The sequence below is a fragment of the Myotis nattereri genome (genome assembly GCF_964212035.1).
Source record: "Myotis nattereri genome assembly, chromosome: Y".
In the NCBI taxonomy this organism is placed as follows: domain Eukaryota; kingdom Metazoa; phylum Chordata; class Mammalia; order Chiroptera; family Vespertilionidae; genus Myotis; species Myotis nattereri.
In genome coordinates this window covers 3,876,211-3,897,278 of record NC_138094.1, presented here as the reverse complement: position 1 = coordinate 3,897,278, position 21,068 = coordinate 3,876,211, and the positions used below count along the sequence as shown (strand labels likewise).

Genomic DNA, 21,068 nt, shown 5'->3' with positions numbered 1-21,068 from the left:
TTTTAAAAGATCCAAATCTGGCAGTTTCATTTCTAAACACATTTAGTGTTTTAAGAACTTTGGTGTCTTAAAGAATTGTGAGGGTCTTAAAGATATTGGTTCCTCAATAACCAGAGGGGTCTATTGGGCCTCCCAGCCTGCAGGCTGTGGATGTGACTACAATGTAAACTATATTTTCCCCTCCCCTTCAGGACTACCCTGCAGTGAAGAGGAGGCCAGAGTTGAGATATATTTACAAATACCTGAGTTTGTTTGTTTGTTTTTAATTAACATAAAAATTACCATTTTAAAATGGGAAAAAATGAATTGCTAGGATCAAAGCTAAAAATTACTAAACTGTGCAATAATGCCCATATATTTTAAAGCTTAACACACTGTATGCCGCAAACGTATTTATAGGTTTTACTTATATGTTTTACGTTGACTGGTAGTAGAGCGCGGGACACGTATTAATACATTTTTTATAGACTAGCGGTAGAATGCGGGTAACGTATAAAAACATAAAGTTATCATAATTTTACTGAACGTTGCCATTTGCGCAAAAAATTAGCAAAAATGGCCCGCGCCACCTGTTAGCGCGCGATAAAAACTACCCGCAAACAATGTGTTAATATGTCACTTTTATTTCCTTATTGAGAAATAATTGACATAGCATATTATACTGATTTCAGTAATTCAACATCATTCAATCTGGTGTATCAGAATGATCAACATAGTAAGTCTAATTAGCGTCTGTCATCATAGTTACAATAGATAGTTTTTCTTTTGATGCAGACTTTTAAGATCTACTCACTCTTAAGAATTTTAAAGTATGCTAGAGCATTATTATTAACTAGAGGCCTGATGCATGAATTTCATGCATGGAGTGATAGGGTGGCCCTCAGCCCAGCTTGCATCCTCTCCAATATGGGACCCCTCGGGGATACCTGCGGGATGGGAACTAAACTGGCAGTTGGACATCCCTCTCACAATCCAGGACTGCTGGCTCCCAACCACTCGCCTACCTGCCTACCTGATTACCCCTAACTGCTTAAGCCAGCTAGCCTGATTACCCCCTAACCACTCCCCTGCCAGGCTGATAGATGCCTAACTGCTCCCCTGCCGGCCCGATTGCCCCCAACTGTCCTGCCCTGCAGGCCTGGTCCCCTCCAACTGCTCTCCCTCCCTGCCTGGACTGATCGCCCACAACTGCCCTCCCCTGCTGGCCATCTTCCGGAGGCCATTTTGTGAAGACATGGGCGCAGCCATCTTAGGGCCAGATGGGGTGGCGATATTGTGCGAGGACATATTGGTCAATTTGCAGGTTACTTCTTTATTATATAGGACTAGAGGCCCGGTGCACAAAAATTTGTGCACTTGGTGGGGGGTGAGGAAGGGTCCCTCAGCCCTGCCTGTGCCCTCTCGCAGTCTGGGACCCCCTCGGGAGATAACGACCTGCTGCCTTAGGCCTGCTCCCGGGTGGCAGAGGGCAGGCCCAATCCCTAGGTGCAGCCCCTGGTCGGGCTCAGAGCAGGGCTGATTGGGGAGTTGGGGCACTGCCCCCCATCATGCACAAAGCAGGGAGATTGGGAGGTTGTGATGCCACCCTCAATCACGCTCAGGGTAGGGCCAATTGGGGGGTTGGGGCACCGCCACTTGTAACACTCAAGGCAGGGTCGATGGTGACAGCACCACCCCGTCACCCACAGAGCAGGGCCAATCAGGGGGTTGGGGCACTGCCCCCTATCATGCACAGAGCAGGGCCCATCAGGGGGTTTGGGGCTCTGTACCCTGTCACACACAGAGCAGGGCAGATCAGGGGGTTGGGGCACCGCCACTGTCACACTCAGGGCAGGGCCGATGGAGAGGTTATGGCTCTACCTGATCACACACAGAGCAGGGCCCGTGGGGGGGGGGGGGGGGGGGCGGGGGTTGGGGCAACACCCTCTATCACCCACAGAGCAGGGCAGATCAGGGGGTTGGGGCGCCGCCACTCTCACACTCAGGGCAAGGCCGATGGGGAGGTTATGGCTCTACCCCGTGACACACAGAGCAGGGCCCGTGGAGGGAGTTGGGGCGCCGCACCCTGTCACACACAGAGCTGGGCCGATCAGGGGGTTGGGGCGCCGCACCCTGTAACACTCAAGGATCAGAAGGTTGTGATGCCACCCTCAGTCACGCTCAGGGTAGGGCCAATTGGGGGGTTGGGGCACCGCCCCCTGTAACACTCAAGGCAGGGTCGATGGTGACGGCACCACCCTGTCACCCACAGAGCAGGGCCAATCAGGGGGTTGGGGCACTGCCCCCTGTCATGCACAGAGAAGGGCCCATCAGGGGGGTTGGGGCTCTGTACCCTGTCACACACAGAGCAGGGTGGATCAGGGGGTTGGGGCGCCGCCACTGTCACACTCAGGGCAGGGCCGATTGGGAGGTTATGGCTCTACCCCATCACACACAGAGCAGGGTCTGTGGGGGGAGTTGGGGCGCCGCACCCTGTCACACACAGAGCCGCAGGACAATCAGGGGGTTGGGGAGCTCCCCCCTACCAGGCACAGAGCAGGGCCGATCAGGGTGCTGAGGCACCGCCCACTGTCACACACAGAGCAGGGCCCGTTGGGGAGGGTAGGGGCGCCGCACCCTGTCACACACAGAGCTGGGCCTATCAGGGGGTTGGGGTTCCGCACCCTGTCACACACAGAACCGCAGGGCGATCAGGGGGGTTGGGAGCTCCCCCCTATCAGGCACAGAGCAGGGCTGATCAGTGGGTTGGGGTGCCTTCCCCTGTCACGAACAGAGCAGGGCGGATAGGGAGGTTATGGCCCCGTGCCCTGTCACACACAGAGCCGCAGTGCGATCAGGGGGTTTGGGCGCTGCTCCCTGTCACGCTGATCCTGGTGCTGGGCGGCATATTACCTTTTAACTATATAGGATAGAGGCCTTGTGCACGGGTGGGGGCTGGCTAGTTTGCCCTGAAGGGTGTCCTGGATCAGGGTGGGGGTCCCCATTGGGGTGCCTGGCCAGCCTGGATGAGGGGATGATGGCTGTTTGCAGCTGGTCACACACCCTTCAGGGTGGGGGTACCCACTGGGGTGCGGGGCCATTCTGAGTGAGGGGCTGACGGCTGTTTTCAGGCTGGCGGGTGACTGAAGCTCCCACTGCTCCTTTTTTTTTAATTCTGGGCCAGCTTTAGCTCTGACTCCAGCTCTGAGGTCTCTGCTGCTGAAAGCAGGTATCTGATTTGTTTCTGTTCTATAATCGAAACACTGTATCAACTCCAGCTCTGAGATACCGGCTGGCTGTAAGGAGGTTTCTGGAGTTTTGTTTAGCTTCTCTATTTGTAACAATGTTTCAAACTGCAAGCTCAGAGGCCGGCAAGGCAGGTGGGGAACGTTGGTTTCCTCCATCACTGAAGCAAGCAAGCCTCATGTTAATTTCAAGCTGCCTGGCTGCCGGCCTCCATCATGGCTGGCAGTTAATTTGCATATCTTGCTGATTAGCCAATGGGAAGGGTAGCGGACGTACGCTAATTACCATGTTTCTCTTTTATTAGATAGGACTAGAAGCCCGGTGCACAAAAATTTGTGAACTTGAGGGGTCCCTCAGCCGAGCCTGTGCCCACTTGCACTCTGGGACCTCTCCGGGGATGACCACATGCTGGCAGAGGCCTGCTCCCTGGGGGATTGGGTCTAAACTGGCACTCAGACACCCCTCTGGTAGCCCGGCAGCCCCCGGGGGATGTCCACTTACCAGGAGGGAGCCAGCATAAGCTGCAGTCGGACATCCTTAGTGCTGTTGAGGAGGGGGGAGAGGCTCACACCACCACCGATGTACAGGCAGTTGTCAGCCTGGCTTGTGGTTGAGCAGAGCTCCCCCTGTGGGAGCGCACTGAGTATGAGGAGGCAGCTCCTGCATTGACCATCTGCCCCCTGGTGGTCAGTGTGTGTCACAGTGACCAGTCATTCCCAGTTTTTCTGTTGTTAGGGTCAATTTGCATATTACCCTTTTATTATATAGGATAGAGGCCTGGTGCACGAGTTGGGCCAGTTGCCCTGTAGGGTGTCCCAGATCAGGGAGGGAGCCCCGCTGGAGTGCCCAGCCAGCCTGTGTGAGGGGCTGATTGCTTGGACAGCCTGGGTGATGGTCTGATGACTGTTTGCAGACTGGCCACAGCCCCTTCAGGGTGGGTGTCCCTACTGGGGTGCCTGGCCACCCTGGGTAGGGGCTGAGGGCCATTTGCAGACTGACCAAGCTCCCCTGTGGGGACCCTCACCCCCAGGCACCCAAGCTTCCAGTTGGGGCTGGCTAGAAGCAGGTATCTAGGATTTATTTATCTTTTATAATTGAAACCTTGTTGCCTTTAGTGAGGGCACAGCCAGCCAGGGCAGGCGGGAAGCTTGGCTTCCTCCATCTCCGGGGCAACCAAGCCTCCCACTTGTTCCAGCTCTGTGGCTGCCGGACACCATCTTGGTTGGGTTAATTTCCATATAGTTGCTATGATTGGCTTGTGGTCGTGGCTTGTGGGCGTGGCTTGTGAGTGTAACAGAGGTATGGTCAATTTGCATGTTTCTCTTTTTTTAGGTAAGATTACAGTTGATGTGCATAATACTCCTCATGAATGATTTGCTATTTAACTGAAAATTTGGTCCTAGCAAGTGTTAGTCATTAGCATGTCAGTCAGTCCTTGCACCGACGTGTTATGGGTTAGATTCCTGGTCAAGAGCACATAACTGGGTTGTGGGTTCACTCTCTACCCTAGGTTGGGACATGTGCTGGACACAACCAGTTGATATATCTCTCTCACATCCATGTTTCTCTTTCTCCCCTTCCCTCCTTTCCACTCTCTCTGAAAAGCAATGGAAAAACTCCCAGTAGATTATCAAATGATTTCCCAAAAGAAACACATCAGGCCAGAAGGGAATGGAAAGAAGTATACAAAGTGATGCAAAGCAAGGGACTGAATTCAAGAATACTCTATCCGGCAAGACTATCATTCAAAATTAAAGGAGAAATCAAGAGCTTCCTTGCAGACAAAAAAGAAGCTAAGGGACTTTATCATTACCAAGCTTAGCAATGCAAGATTTGCTAAACGGACTGTTGCAAAAAAAGAAATAGAAAGGGAAAAAGGATCACAGGAACAAAGGATAAAAATGGCTACAAATAAGTCACTCTCAATAATAACCTTAAATGTAAATGCACTAAATGTAAACGGATTAAATTCTCCAATCAAAAGACATCAAGTAGTTTAATGGATAAGAAAATATAACTCATAATATTCCTGCCTACAGGAAACCTACCTAAGAACAAAGGACTCACACAGACTGTTAATGAACAGATGGAAAAATGTCTTTCAGGCAAATAGACACACACACACAAAAAAAAAACTGGGGTAGCAATACTTCTATCTGACAAAAAGACCTCAAAGTGAAGGCCATAACAAGAGATAAGGAGGGCCACTTCATAATACTAAAGGGTTTGATACAACAAGAGGATATAACTTTGGCAAACATATATGCACCCAATGCAGGAGCACCCAAATACATTAAAAAAGCTCCTAGAGGATATCAAGGGAGAGATCAACAACTATACAGTCATAGCAGGGGACTCTAATACATCACTGACATCACTGGATAAATCTTCTAAACGAAACAGCAGTTCTAAATGAGATCAGATGGATTTAATTGACATCTTCAAAAAATTTCACCCAAAAGCTACAGAATATACATACTTTTCAAGCGCAAAAGGGACATATTCAAAGACAGACCACATATTGGAAGACAGGCAAAGACTCTCCAAATTCAAGAAGATTGTGAATTCATATGAAGCATCTTCTCAGTCCCAATGGCATAACATCCTACCTAATAAAATACAAATAGGGTAATTAACTGTGCCTCTGCTATGCTTCCCATTGGCTAATCAGGGTGATACGCAAATAAACTGCCAACCAAGATGGCGGCCAGCAGCCACGCAGCTGAAGCAAACATGAGGCTTGCTTGTTCCTGTGATGAAGGAAGCCAAGGTTCCGAGCCTGCCACAGCTGGCTCTGGGCTCCTGAAACAACAGCTCCAAAAGCAACAATGTTTCAACTATAGAAGCCAAGAAAACCCCAGATACCTACTTTCAGTCAGCCACGGCCTCAGAGCTGGAGCCAGCTCTCAGCTCCAGTGACAGCTATAGAAAGTAAATAAATCCCAGAATAAAAATGAAAAGAAAAAAAGAAGCTGGGAGCTTCAGTCACCCGCCAGCCTGAAAACCCTCAGCCCCTCACCCAAACTGGCCAGGCACCCCAGTGGGTACCCCGACCCTAAAGGGGGTGTGACCAGCTGCAAACAGCCATCATCCCCTCATCCAGGCCAGCCAGGGACCCAAGATCGACACCCACTCTGATCCGGGACACCCTTCAGGGCGAACCAGCCGGCCCCCACCTATGCACCAGGCCTCTCTCCTATATAATAAAAGGGTAATATGCAAACTGACCCTAACAGCAGAAAGATTGGGAATGACTGGTCACTATGACACACACTGACCATTAGGAGACAGACGCTCAATGCAGGAGCTGCCCTCTGGTGGTCAATGTGCTCTCACAGCAGGGAGCTCTGCTCAGCCACAAGCCAGGCTGATGGCTGCCAGTAGAGCAGTGGTGGTGGGAGCCTCTCCTGACTCCTCAGCAGCGCTAAGGATGTCCGACTGCAGCTTAGGTCTGCTCCCCGCTGGCAAGTGGACATCCGTCAAGGGCTGCCGGGCTGCCAGAGGGATGTCTGATTGCCATCTGACGCCCATTCACCAGGGGAGCAGGCCTAAGCCAGCATGTGATCATCCTCGAGAGGTCCCAGACTGCAAGAGGGCACAGACCAGGCTGAGGGACGCCCCACCCCCCTCGCCACTCCGAGTGCACAAATTTTTGTGCACCGGGACTCTAGTTATAAATAAACCACAAAAACTATCCAAAATTTTTGAACACTTGGAGGCTAAATAGCATGTTATTAAACAACTAGTGGCCAGGTGCAGAGATTTGTGTACAATGGAAAGAAATGAATTACAATAAGTATTTTAATATCGCTATTCTCCCTGTCTCTATAACTAGTGACCCAGTGCATGAAATTTGCGCATGGGGAGGAGGTGTCCTTCAGCCCAGCCTGCACCCTCTCCAATCTGGGACCTTTCAAAAGATGTCCGACTGCAGGTTTACAGTGATCAGGCCAAAACCGGCATTCAAACATCCCTCTCGCAATTTGGGACTGCTGGCTCCTAACCCCTCACCTGCCTGCCTGCCTGATTGGCCTTAACCACTCTAACTGCCAGCCTCCTTGCCCCCAACTACCCCCACTGCCAGCTGCTTGCCCACAAATGCAACCCCGCCAGCCTGATCACCCCCAACTGCCCTCCCTGCAAGCCTGCTTGCCCCCAACTGCTCCCCCGATGGCCTACTCATCCCTACCTTCCTCCCCACTGGCCTGCTTGCCCTCAACTGCCCCCTGCTGGCCTGCTCACTCCAAAATGCCCCCCACAGTCCTAATCACCCCCAAGTGACACACACTGATGGTCTGCTCACCTCCAACTGAATCCCCTGCTGGTGTTCTCACCCCAACTGCCCCCCTGCCAGCCTGATCACCCACAAGCCCCCCCCTAAACCGGCCTGATCACCCACAACTGCCGTCCCATCCTGGCCTGATCACTCACAACTGCCCTCTCCTCTTGGCCTTTAAACACCTCTATCTTGACCCTGCCACCATGGATTTGTCCAGGATAAAGTACACAAGGTCCCCTGGAAGATCTCCCAGTATAATTAGCATATTACCCTTTTATTAGTATAGATAGAGGCCTGGGGCATGGGTGGGGTTGGCTGGTTTGCCCTAAAGGGTGTTCTGGATCACTTGGGGTATGGGGAGGTCTGGTTGAGGGAATATGGTGGTTTGCATGCTGGCCATGCCTTATGGGGGGAGGTTCCGCAGTGGGAACACATGGCCAGCATGGGTGAGGGGCTGAGGGCTGTTTTCAGGCTGGCCATACCCCCTAAAGGGTGGGGTTCCCTACTGGGGTGCCTGGCCAGCCTGGGTTAGGGGATGATGGCTGTTTGCAGAATGGCCACAACCCCCAGTGGGGACTCTTACTCCACGGGGTTGTGGCATGGGTAAGGGACTGAGGGTCGTTTTCAGGCAGGCCACAGCCCCTTCATGGTTGGGGTCCCCACTGCAGTGCCTGGCCAGCCTGTGTGAGAGGCTTAGGGCTGCTTGCAGGCTGGCTTTGCCCCCTGGTGATCCAGGCTCCCAGCTCCTGCTCTTTTTTTCCCAGTTCCTCCTTCAGCGGCGGCCAGGGCCAGCGGGAAGCTTGGCTTCCTCCATCGCCAGGAGCAACTTAAGCCTCCTGCTCGCTCCAGATCTGAGGCCACCACCATCTTCAGTTGTCTTCAATCTTTGCTCCACGCCTGCATATGCAAATTAACTGCCATCTTTGTTGGGTTAATTTGCATACTCATCCTGATTGGCTGGTGGGTATAGCGGAGTGACACCAATTTGCATATTTCTTTTATTAGTGTAGATAGAAGTGTAAACCAAATTGATGACTGACAATGACAGATCAAAAAACATGTGTAATTGGCGCCAGCAAGAACTTTATATGTATTGTGCATGTACAAGTCAACACGCACAATGACAGTTTATTTTTAAACTGCCAGTGCACATCGTTATGTACCAGCCAGTCAGCTGGTCAGACGGTTGGTCACATAGGTCTTTATATATATACTTGAGACCTGGTGCACAACAATTTGTGCACTCAGCGGGGGGAGGTCCTTCAGCCCGGCCTGTGCCCTCTCGCAGTCTGTAACCCCTTGAGGATGAACACCTACTGACTGAGGCCTGCTCCCCAGGGGATTGGGCCTAAGCTGGAAATCAGACATCCCTCTGGCAGCCCAGAGCCCTCGGGGGATGTCCACTTGCCAGAGGGGAGCAGGCCTAACCTAAAGGGTGACATCCTTAGTGCTGCTGAGGAGGCAGCAGAGGCTCCGACCACCACCGCTGTACTGACAGCTGTCAGCCTGGCTTGTGGCTGAGCAGAGCTCCCACTGTGGGATCGCACTGATCACCAGGGGACAGCTCCTGCAATGAGTGTCTGGCCCCTGGTGGTCAGTGTGTGCCATAGTGACTAGTTATTTCCAGTCGTTCTGCTGTTAGGGTCAGTTTGCATATTACCCTTTTATTATATAGGATAGAGGCCTGGTGCATGAGTGGGGGCCGGCATGTTTGCCCTGAAGGGTGTCTTGGATCAGGGTGGGTGTCCCACTGCGGTGCCTGGCCAGCCGGGGTGAGGGGCTATTAGGTGTTTGCAGCTGGTCACACCCCCTTCAGGGTGTGGGTCCCTACTGGGGTGCCTGGCCAGCCTGGGTGATGGGTTGATGGCTGTTTGCAGCTGGGCACACCCCCTTAAGGATGAGAGTCCCCAATGGGGTGCCTAACCAGCCTGGGTGAGGGGCTGATGGCTGTTTGAAGGCTTGCCACAACCCCTTCAGGGTTGGGGTCCCCACTAGGGTGCCTGGCCAGCCTGGGTGAGGGGCTGAGGGCCGTTTTCAGGCTGGCCAAGCCCCCCGGCGACGGAAGCTCCCAGCCTCTCCTTTTCTTATTTATTTTTTTTTAATTCTGGGATTTATTTACCTTCTATAATTGAAACTATGCTGCCTTCAGTGGAGCTCAGAGCTGTCTGCGGCAGGCGGGAAGCCTGGCTTCCTCCATCACTGGGCCAACCAAGCATCCTGCTAACTCCAGCTCCGTGGCCACGGCCGGCTAAAAGCAGGTATCTGGGGTTTATTTATCTTCTACAATTGAAACTTTGTTTCCTTCAGTGGAGCTCAAAGCTGGCCATGGCAGGCGGGAAGCTTGGCTTCCTCCATCACTGGAGCAACCAAGTCTGCTCACTCCACCTCTGTGGCTGCTGGCCTCCACCTTGGTTGAGTTAATTTGCATACACTCGCTCTGATTGGCTGGTAGGTGTGGCTTAAGGCATACCAAAGGTATGGTCAATTTGCATGTTTGTCTTTTATTGGATTAGACTAGAGGGCCAATGCACAAAATTCCCTCAGCCCAGCCTGCACCCTCTCCAATTGGTGACCGCTGGCTCCAAAGGCTACAGAATATAGCTAACTGCTCACCTGTCTGCCTGCCTGCCTGATCGCCTCTAACTCCCCTCCCATGCTGGCCTGGTTGCCCCCAACTGTTCTCTCCTGCTGGCCTGATCTTGTTCCCAATGACCCTTCCCTGCTGGCCTGATCTAGTCCCCAAATGCCCTCCCCTTCTGGCTGGTTGCCCGCAACTGCCCTCCCCAGCTGACCTGATCTCGCCCCCAATGGCCCTCCCCTGCCAGCCTGATCTCACCCCTAACTGTCCTCCCCTGAAGGCCTGATCTCACCCACAACTGCCCTCCTCTGCTGGCCAATTTTGTTCTGATTGGTAGATTTCTAAGCTAGACAACGTCAAATTCTCTGCCTCTTAGGCAGGCATCAGTTCCCCAGAACACCCAGATTTGTTTCTAATTGGTCTGTTTCTATGCCAGTCAGTGTCAAAAGCTCCACCTTCTGGGCAGCCAATGGCTCCCCACAGCACCCCGACTTGGTTCTGATGGGTCAGTTTCTATGCCAGTCAGTGTCAGAAGCTCCACATCCTAGGCAGCCACTGGCTCCCCACAGCACCCAAATTTGGTTCTGATTGGTAGGTGTCTATGACAATCAGCGTCAGAAGCTCTGCCTCATAGGCAGACATTGGCTCCCCACAGCACCCACATTTGATTCTGATTGGTCGATTCCTATGCCAGTCAGCATCTCCGGGCCTGATCAGAGAGGCAGGGCTGGACAGCAGCCTCCACAGAGGCCAAGAAAGAAAGAAAGGCCAGGCTGCTGGTGAAGCCTGGAAAAAAAGAGGGAGAGAAAGAGAGACACAATTAATGATCAACAGCTGCCATTGAGGCTGTGGATCAGACCCTGCCTCTCTCTGCATCTCAGCCGACTGGGCAGTCAGGGATGGGTCACTAGGCTGTAGCAGGGCAGTCAGTTCTGGGTCGCCATGACAACCCAGAGCTGACTGAAGGACTTCCCAGTTGGTCAGCCTTTGGTCAAGATTAGTCATTATAACCTTGGGCTTTTATATGTTAGGATAGGCAGACTAGAGGCCCAGTGCATGACAATTCATGCACGCAGGGTGGAGGGGGTCCCTCAGCCCAGCCTTTGCCCTCTCGCAGTCCGTGACAACTCAGGGGATGTCCGACTGATGACTTAGTTACGCACCCTGGGTAAAATGGGCCTAAGCTGGCAGTCAGACAGCCCTATGGCAGCCCAGGATCCCTAGGTGGGATGGCCTAAGCTGTTAGTCGGACATCTCTGGTGCTTGCGTAAAGGCTGGAAAGGCTCCCGCCACTGCCGCTGGGCTGCCAGCCATGCACTGGCTGCTGGATGAGCGGCTCACCCCTATGGAAGCACACTGACAACTAGGGGGCAGCTCCTTTGTTGATAGTCTGCACCTGGTGGTCAGTGTGCATCACAGCAACTGTCGTTTCCGGTTGTTCCATCTTCAGGGTCAATTTTCACATTACCCTGTTATTATACAGGATTATTGGATTACCAATGAGATCAAAGAAGAAATTAAAAACATTCTGGAGACAAATGACAATGAAACACAACAATCCAAAATCTATGGAACAGAGTGAAAGCAATCCTGAGGGAAATTCATAGCTCTACAGGCCTACCTCAGAAGAGCAAGAAAAAAGGTAATAAATTATCAAACAATACAACTTAAAGAATTTGAAAAAGAGCAGTAAGAAAAGCCCATAGTTAACATAAGGAAGGAAATAATAAAGATCAGAGGAAAAAGTAAATGACATAGAGACCAAAAAAAGATATAAAGGATCAATAAAACAAAGAGCTGCTTCTTTGAAAGGATAAACAAGATTGATGAGCCTCTGGTAAGGCTCACCAAGAAGCAAAGAAAGAGGACCCAAATAAACAAAATCAGATAAGAAAGAGGTGAAAGCCTCCACAGAAATATAAAAGACTATAAAAAAATATTATGAATTCTATTCCAACAAACTAAACAACCTGGAGAAAATGGGTATATTCCTAGAATATAACGGCCTTGCAAACCACAATCAGGAAGAATAAAAAAATCTGAATAGGCTGAAAACTATGGAGGAAATTGAAGCAGTCATCAAAAAACTTCCAGCAAACAAAAGCCAGGGGCCAGATGGCTTAACAGGGGAGTTATACCAAACATTCAAAGAAGAAATAAAACCTATCCTCCTCAGATTATTCCAAAAAATTCAAGAGGAAAGAACACTTCTGTGCTCTCTCTATGAAGCCAGCATTACCCTAATCCCCAAACCAGATTAAGACCCTAAAAAGAAAGAGATTTACAGGCCAATATCCTTGATGAACATAGATGCTAAAATCCTCACCAAAATCCTAGCAAACTGGATCCAGCATTACAATAGAAAGATCATACATCATGACTAAATGGGATTTATTCTGGGGATGCAGGAATGGTACAATATCCACAAACCAATAAACGTGATTTATCACATAAACAAAGAGTTAAAAACACATAATCATATGAATTGATTCAGAAAAAGCATTTGACAAAATCCAACACCCTTTCTTGATAAAAACCTCAGGAAAGTGGGAATACAGGGATCATACATCAACATAATAAAAACCTTATATGACAAACTCACAGACAACATCATACTCAGTGGGCAAAAACTAAAACCATTTCCCCTAAGAACAGGAACAAGACAGGAATGTTCATTCTCACACACCTGTTTGACAGAGCACCAGAAGTGCTGGCCACAGCAATGAGACAAGAAAAAGAAATAAAAGTAATTCAAATTGGAAAAGAAGAAGTAAAACTGTCATCATTCGCAGATGACATGACACTGAACTTAGAAAACCCTAAAGACTCCATCAAAAAACTATTAGAATTAATAAGTGAATCTGGCAATGTAGCAGGATACAAAATTAACACCCAGGAATCTATGGCTTTTTTATACACCAAAATGAACTCACAAAAAGAGAAATTTTAAAAAATCCCATTTGCAATTGTAACAAAAAAAAAATTAATACCTAGGAATATACTTTAACTAAGGAGGTAAAAGACCTGTACTAGGAAAACTACAGAACATTAAAAAAAAAAAAAGAAAAAAAAAGCGAGAGAGAGCAAGACATAAAAAAATAGAATATATCATGTTACTGGATTGGTAGAATCAACATCATTACGTCATTAAATATCCATACTACCCAAAGCAATCTATAGATTCAATGCACTCCCCATTAAAATACCAAAGGCATATTTCAAAGACCTAAAACAAGCTCTCCAAAAATTCATCTGGAATAAAAAAAGGCCCCGAAGAGCTGCAAGAATTCTGAGAGAACCAAAAAGGAGGGATCACAATACCACATATCAAGATATATTACAAAGCCACTGTCCTCAAAACGTTCTGGTTCTGGCACAAGAACAGACATACAGACCAAAGGAAAAGAACAGAAAACCCAGAAATTGACCCAACCCAGTATACTCAATTAATATTGACAAAGGAGGTAAGAACATACAATGGAGTCAAGACAGTATTTTCAGTAAATGGTATTGAGAAAATTGGACTAATACATGGAAAAAAAAGTGAAATGACCATCAACTTATACAATACACAAAAATAAACTCAAAATGGCTAAAGGATTTAAATGTAAGATGGGAAATCATAAAAACCTTAGAGGAATCCACAGGCAGCAAAATATTAGACATATGATTGCAGCTCCTCGGTCAACGGAAAGAGGAAAATAAACAAATTGGACTACATCAAAATAAAAAGCTTCTGCACAGCAAAAGAAACCATCAACAAAACAAGAAAACCACTGCATGGGAGAAAATAGATGCCAATGTTATCTCCGATAAGGGTTTAATCTCCAAAAATTACAGGAACTCATACAAATTAACAAAAGGAAGATAAATGATCCAATCAAAAAATGTGCAAACGACCTAAATCGACACTTCTCAAAAGAGGACATACAGAAAGCCAAGAGACATATGAAAAAATGCTCAAAGACACTAATCATCAAAGAGATGCAAATCAAAATGACAATGAGGTGCCACCTCACACCTGTCAGAATGGCTATCATCAATAAATCAACAAACAATAAGTGCTGGCCATGATGTGGAGAAAAACTCTCATGCATTGCTGGTAGGAATGCAGACTTTTAACATCTGTGATGAACAGTATGGACTTCCTTTAAAAAATTAAAAACGGAACTCCCATTTGACCCAGTGATCCCACTTCTAGAAATATATCCCAAGAAACCAGAAACACCAGTCAGAAGAGATATATGAACACCTATGTTCATAACAGCACAATTTATAATAGCTAAGATTTAGAAACGGCCTAAGTGCCCATCAGCAGACAAATGGATTTAAAAACTGTGGTACATCTAAGCTATACATCTAAACAATGGAATACTATGCTGCTGTAAGAAAGAAAGAAGTCTTACCATTTGCAACAGCATGAATGGAACTGGAGAGCATTATGTTAAGCAAAATAAGCCAATCAGAGAAAGATAAATACCACATGATCTGACTCATTTTGGAATATAGTGAACAACATATACTGATGAACAAAGATAGGTCCAGAGACATAGTAGCATCGAACTGACTGTCAAATATTAGAGCAAAGGCAGGGGAGTACGAGGGGGACAGGGGGCTTAAGCGATCAACTAAAGGACTTGTATGCATGCATATAAGCACTACCAATGGAAACAGACAGTAGGCTAGTGAGGGCATGTGCTGGGAGGTGGGAGTGGCTGGTAAAAGGTCAATGTGGGAAAAAAGTAATATTGTAATAACTATGTACGGGCCAGGGGGGTACTTGAAATATCATGTGGACCACTCTATGAAGTATATGTTATCTAACCATTATGTTGTACACCTGAAACTAATCTACAATAATAAAAGAAAAAGATGCTAGTTGACTGTACCTTTGCTACACCCTAAGCCACGCCCACCAGCCAATCAGAGCATCTATATGCAAATTAATCCAACCAAGATGGGAGCCGGCTGCCACAGTGTTGGAGTAAGCAGGAGGCTTGGTTGCCTGGGTGATAGAGGAAGCCAAGCTTCCCGCCAGCCCTGGGCCAGCTGCGGCCTCCGCTCATGGCAACAAGGTTTCAATTATAGAAGACAAATAAATCCCAGACAAATAAATCCTACCTGTTTCCAGCCAGCTTCCACTGGGAGCTTGGGTGGCTGGAGGCCCTGGCTAGCCTACAAACAGCAATCAGCCCCTCACCTAGGCTGGCCAGGAATCCCAACCAAAACCCCCATCCTGAAGGGGCTGTGACCAGCCTGCAAACAGCCATCAGCCACTCACTCAGGCTGGCCACACCCTCATGGGGTGAGGGTCTGCTCTGGGGGGCTTGGCCAGCCTGCAAACTGCCATCAGCTACTCACTCAGACTGGACAGGAACCCCCCACCCCGCACCCTGAAGGGGGTGTGGCCAGCTTGAAAACGACCCTCAGCCCATCACCCAGGCTGGCCAGGCACCCCAGTGGGGATCAACACACTGAAGGTGCTGTGGCCAGCCTGCAAACAGCCATCAGCCCCTCACCCAGGTTGGCCAGGCACTCCTATATAATAAAAAGGTAATATGCAAATTGTCCCTAACAGCAGAACTGGGAATGACTGGTCACTATGACACACAGTGACCACCGGGAGGCAGATGCTCAATGCAGGAGCTGCCCTCTGGTGGTCAGTGTGCTCTCACAGCAGGGAGCTCTGCTCAGCCACAAGTCAGGCTGATGGCTGCCAGTACAGCAGTGGTGATGGGAGCCTCTTCCGCCTCCTCAGCAGCGCTAAGGGTGTCCTACTGCAGTTTAGGCCTGCTCCCCGCTGGCAAGTGGACATCCCCTGAGGGCTCCCAGGCTGCCAGAGGGATGTCTGACTGCCAGCTTAGGCCCAATCCCCCAGGCAGCGGGCCTAAGCCAGCATGTGGTCATCCCCCAAGGGGTCCCAGATGGTGAGAGGGCACAGGCTGGGCTGAGGGACCCCCCATGAGTGCACAAATTTTTGCGCACCGGGCCTCTAGTCCTATATAATAAATAGCTAATATGCAAATGGCTGTCACACCCTAACACCATAATGGCTCAGACACTCAACACTGGGGAGAGAAGAATGGGGACCAGCCAGGCACAAATGCACAAATGAGCTCATGAGAGAGCAATGGGGACCAGCCTGGCTGCGGCCTGGGAGAGGGACAAGCCACCCACCCCGCGTTCCAGGGTGCCTGCGGCTGTGGCCTGGGAGTAGCCACCCACCCCCGGTCCCCTGTGGCTGTGGCCAGCCCAGGCGAAGCTGGCCAAGGTCCTGGGTGCCTGCAGCCAGCCAGAGGGAGGGAAGCCTGGGGCTCACTCAGGTGCAGTGCGAGGCAGAGGTGGTTAAGTGTGATCAGGCCAGCAGGGGTGCAGTTAGAAGCCATCAGGCAGGCAGGCAGAGGTGGTTGGGGGCAAGCAGGCAGGCATAGTTGTTAAGGGGCAATCAGGCAGGCAGGCAGAGGGGTTATGGGCAATCAGGGAGGCAAGCAGTTAGAAGCCAGTGGTCCTAGATTGTGAGAGACAGATGGACATCCCCTGAGGGGTCCCAGATTACAGAGGATGCAGGCTGGGCTGAGGGACCCCCCATGCACGAATTCCTGCACCAGGTCTCTAGTCCTATCTAATAAAAGATTAATATGCAAATTAGCCATCACTCTGCAACAAATGATGGTGGAGACTGGACCAAGAGGCTTGCATCATTGCCATGGCGACCACGCAGGTGTCCTGCCCCAACCCGCTGGTGGAGGGCCTCTGGGCCTGCTTGGTCACCGCTGTCGCCAGGGCAGCGGAGCATAGACACAAGCCTTCAAGGGGGCCTGGCACCCAGCAGCTCCCAGCCCCGCAGCTACGGCGATCTGGGGCCGCTGGGGCCAGAGGAGCAGAGACAAAGTCCGCAGGGGACCCAGCACCCAGCAGCTCCAAGCCCTGCAGCCATGGCGGTGCTGGGGTCAGAGGAGCAGGGACACAGCCCACAGGGGTGCCGGCATCCATCAGCTCCAAGCCCCGTGACCACAGAGGCTCTGGGGCCCCAAGAGCAGAGACACAGCCCTCAAGGGGGCTGGCACCCAGCAGCCCAAATCCCCGCCTGGGCGCTGGGGTCAGAAGAGCAGAGACACAGCCTGCAGGGGGGCCCAGCACCTAGCGGCCCCAAGCCCCACGGCTGTGGAGGCGCTGGGGTCAGAGGAGCAGAGACACAAGCCCACAGGGGGGCCCGGCACCCGCAGCTCCAAGCCCCAGCCATGGTGGCGCTGGGGCCGCTGGAGCCGGAGTAACAGAGACATAGCCCTCAGGGGGGCCTTTACCCAGCACCTCCAAGCCCCACCTCCACACTGGGGCTGCTGTGGTCAGGGGAGTAGAGACACAGCCTACAGTGAAGCCCAGCACCCTGCCACCCCTAGCCCCGGGGCTGTAGAGACGCTGGAGCCACTGGGGCTGCAGCAGAGACACAAACCCACAGGAAATCTGTGGAAAGGTAAATAAACTATCGCAAGTTTATTTCCCTTTCCACAAAATGAGAAAACTGACCCTAATTTATTTAGTGATATGGCCCACACCTTTCTACAAGCACAGGGTATGTTATGATCACTCCTAGGAAGGTCTGGTCAGAATACTATCTCCAGGGAATAACACTTCTGTGGCAAATCATCTAAGAGAGGAAACAAGCTTTTGTTGGGTTTATTCTGAAGGTCAGAGAACAGGCCACCGCAAGATATGCCATGTTGTTATATTGATGATCTTGAGCTGCAGATGCTTGAAAAACAGGAAATGCAAGGAGAGGCTTTCATTGAAGTCTCCTGTTCTGCCTAAAATTGGACCGCATGACCACCAAAAGGTTCCCTCAATGGGAAAAGTGTCATCAGCCAGTGAAGACTGACTCCTGTCACAGGACAGGAGACTAGAAGTTGACATCACACCCAAACTTTGTTACAAACTATCTCCCTCCACCCCCATTCATCTTTCCTAAAAATCATGTACTCTCCTCTAAGAGGCCTACATATCCCATCCCCTTTCACAAGGAAGAAGGTATTTAAATCTGGATTCTAAGCCACCTTGGGGAGTTATTCATTTTTCCCTGGGATCTCCCACATATACATGAGGTACACATGTTAATGAACTTTAGTTTTTCTCTTTGTAATCTGTCTTTCATTACAAGGGCCTCCGCTAAGAACTCAGAAGCGTAGGGGAAAACTATTTTTCCTCCCACATAATTCTATCTCGGGAAATAAAGTCCCAGGCTGAACAGTGAGTTTGGCTCAAGTACCAAGCAGTCCCGGCTGAGGAGAGGGAAGCTTCTAGGAGGAAATCAATATTGGCATCAAAGTAGGACAGAGGGCACATGCATGGTTGATGATGGGAGTTTAAGGTGGTTCAACATTTTTGGAGGATGATATGGCAAAATCGGTAGAAATGTTCAAGGTACATCCAAGGGTCTTCTAGGAATCTCATCTGCTGAGATAAAGCATGAGTGCAAAAGCCCTGGTCAGAACCAAGGATGCTATTGCGGGCTCCCCTTCCATGATAGGAAAACCTGCTAACAACCTGCATTTTTAGGACAAGGTGGCATCTATACTAATAAAAAGGTAATATGCTATTTAGACTGAACATCTTCCAGACGACCTTCTGGATGTCCTTCCAGACAAAACCATGGTAGCAGGGCTGAGGCAGAGGCGGTTAGAGGCGATCAGGCCGGCAGGGGAGAGCAGTTAGGGAGATCAGGCCAGTAGGCAGGTGAGCAGTTAGGAGCCATCTGCCCCGAGGTGTCCCGGATTGGGACACACACACAAACACATATATTGAAAAAAGTTTTTAAAAATATTGGTTAAGAAGTCTCTGAGTGGGGGGGATGAGTCATAAGGGGTTATTAAGTGGGGGAAAGGGGACATATGGAATACTTTCAACAATAAAGATTAAAAAAAATAATAATAGCTTTAATCCCTGGCCATGCTTTGCCACCCTGCTATCTTTCATATAGGCTTAGAGATATTAATAACATTCTTGCTTAGTAAGTATAATAGGAAGCTAATACTCTTCCTTCCTCTCAAATCTCTGCTCACTTCTCATCATTCAGGGCTAGTCAGTGTCCCACCTCCTTTACAGGGGCAGATCCTCCTTTCCCAATCACACGATCTCACACTGACATGACTTCCTTCTAAATTCCTGCAACACTCTCTTGCATCACTTCTACAAATTCAAAACTTACCACCTGACATTGCCATTCATATACATAATCAGCATTAGGTATACAGGATGTTCCCAAAAAATGCATACACATTTTAATAAGTGATAGATCAACTTTGAAAATGAAATGTATTTTAATAATCACTGCCTTTATAATTATTCAAAGTGTGTGTATACATACTTTGGAGGACACATTGTATTATGCCATAATGTGTGTGTGTGTGTGATTATTAAAAATTCTTTGCTTCCACAGGCCATGATCCCGCCTAGTGCTCACACCTGCAGCCAGCACCAGAGCTGCTGCTCACACCTGCTGCTGGTGCTGGCCCCAATTGATCCACACCAACAGCAGGTGCAAGTGGGGCCAGTCCCATCAGCACATGGGAGTAGCGGCAATGGGAGCAGGGCTGAGAGAAGGCAGGGGATCAGGAGCCATGGCAGGAGTGTCCAGGGGGAGGGCAGAGAATGTGCCGAGGACCGCTCCTGTGCCCACTGCAGCCTCGCGGCCTACAGTTCCTTTCAAGGTGCACAAATTCGTTGATTCAAGAACAGGGCATCTACACTAATAAAAGAGAAAAATGCAAATTGACCATACCCCCCAAGCACTTCCCACTGGCTAATCAGCAGGATATGCAAATTAACTGCCAACCAAGATGGCAGCCGGCAGCCAGTCAGCTGAAGCAAACAGGAGGCTTGCTTGCTCCAGTAACGGCGGAAGCCAATGTCCCAGCCTGCGGCAGCCCAGCTCTGAGCTACAGATGCAACAATGTTGCAATTATAGAAGCTAAACAAAGCCCAGATAACTTGCTTTCAGCAGCCGAGGCCTCAAGCTGGAGCCGGCCTCAGAGCTAAAGCCAGCTCTCAGCTCCAGTGACAGCCATAGAAGGTAAATAAATCCCAGAATAAAAAAAAAAAAAAAAAAAAAAAAAACAGAAAAAAAGGAGAGGCTGGGAGCTTCAGTTGCCCACCAGCCTGAAAACAGCCCTCAGCCCCTCATCCAGACTGGCCAGGCACCTCAGTGGGGACGCCCAGCCTAAAGGGGGTGCGGGCAGCCTAAAAACAGCCATCAGCCCCTCACCCAGACTAGCCAGGCACCCCAGTGGGGACCGCCCCCAGAAGCCTCAGCAGCCAGTCTTGCCTTGAGCCTGGGAACTGCCTATCAGCAGGTCAGCGCTGCAAGACAAGGCCTGCTCCCAGCAGCTGGTCTTGCCTTGCGCCCTGGGAACCGCAAATCAGTGGGTCCGGGCTGCAAGGCAAGGCCCTTCCCCAGCAGGAGGTCTTGCCTTGAGGCCCGGGAACTGCCCATCAGCTGGTCCGGGCTGCAAGACAAGGCCCGCCCCCAGAAGCCCCTGCAGCGAGTCTTGCCTTGGGGCCCGGGATCCACTCATCAGTGGGTCCAGGCTGCAAGGCAAGGCCTTCCCCCAGAAGCCCCCAGCTACTTTAAAAATAGAAGGATCTCCTTTTGAACCAATCTGTTTAGATTCATGATTAGTAAAACAGTATGGCACTAATGAAATACAGTGATAGGAATTAGGAAGTGTGACACTAATGGTTCTGGGCATGTGAAGGGTGAGGGACATAAGGGTATACATGGCCTTCCCTTCAGTTCTGCTGGAGAAATGAGCTCTGAGGGCCGGAGGAGGTGGGTGTGTTCAGTGGCTCTGTTACAGAACTTCTTGCCAAGCAGAGACCTTACCCGACCCTTTTTACTCCAGAAATCAGAAACAGCCAGCTCCCAATGTGCACGGGAAAACCAGTGTACCCTCCTGTGCATGGTGTCCTGATGGGGTGACGAGGGAGGTGGGC

General features: G+C 50.0%; 1 protein-coding gene across 4 annotated transcripts in view; it reads right to left on the bottom strand.

Moving 5' to 3' along the window:
- The window catches only part of LOC308512479 (gamma-taxilin-like), a 131,922-nt gene that overhangs the window by 80,585 nt on the left and 30,269 nt on the right, over positions 1-21,068 (bottom strand). The gene's annotated exons all lie outside the window — the stretch shown is intronic.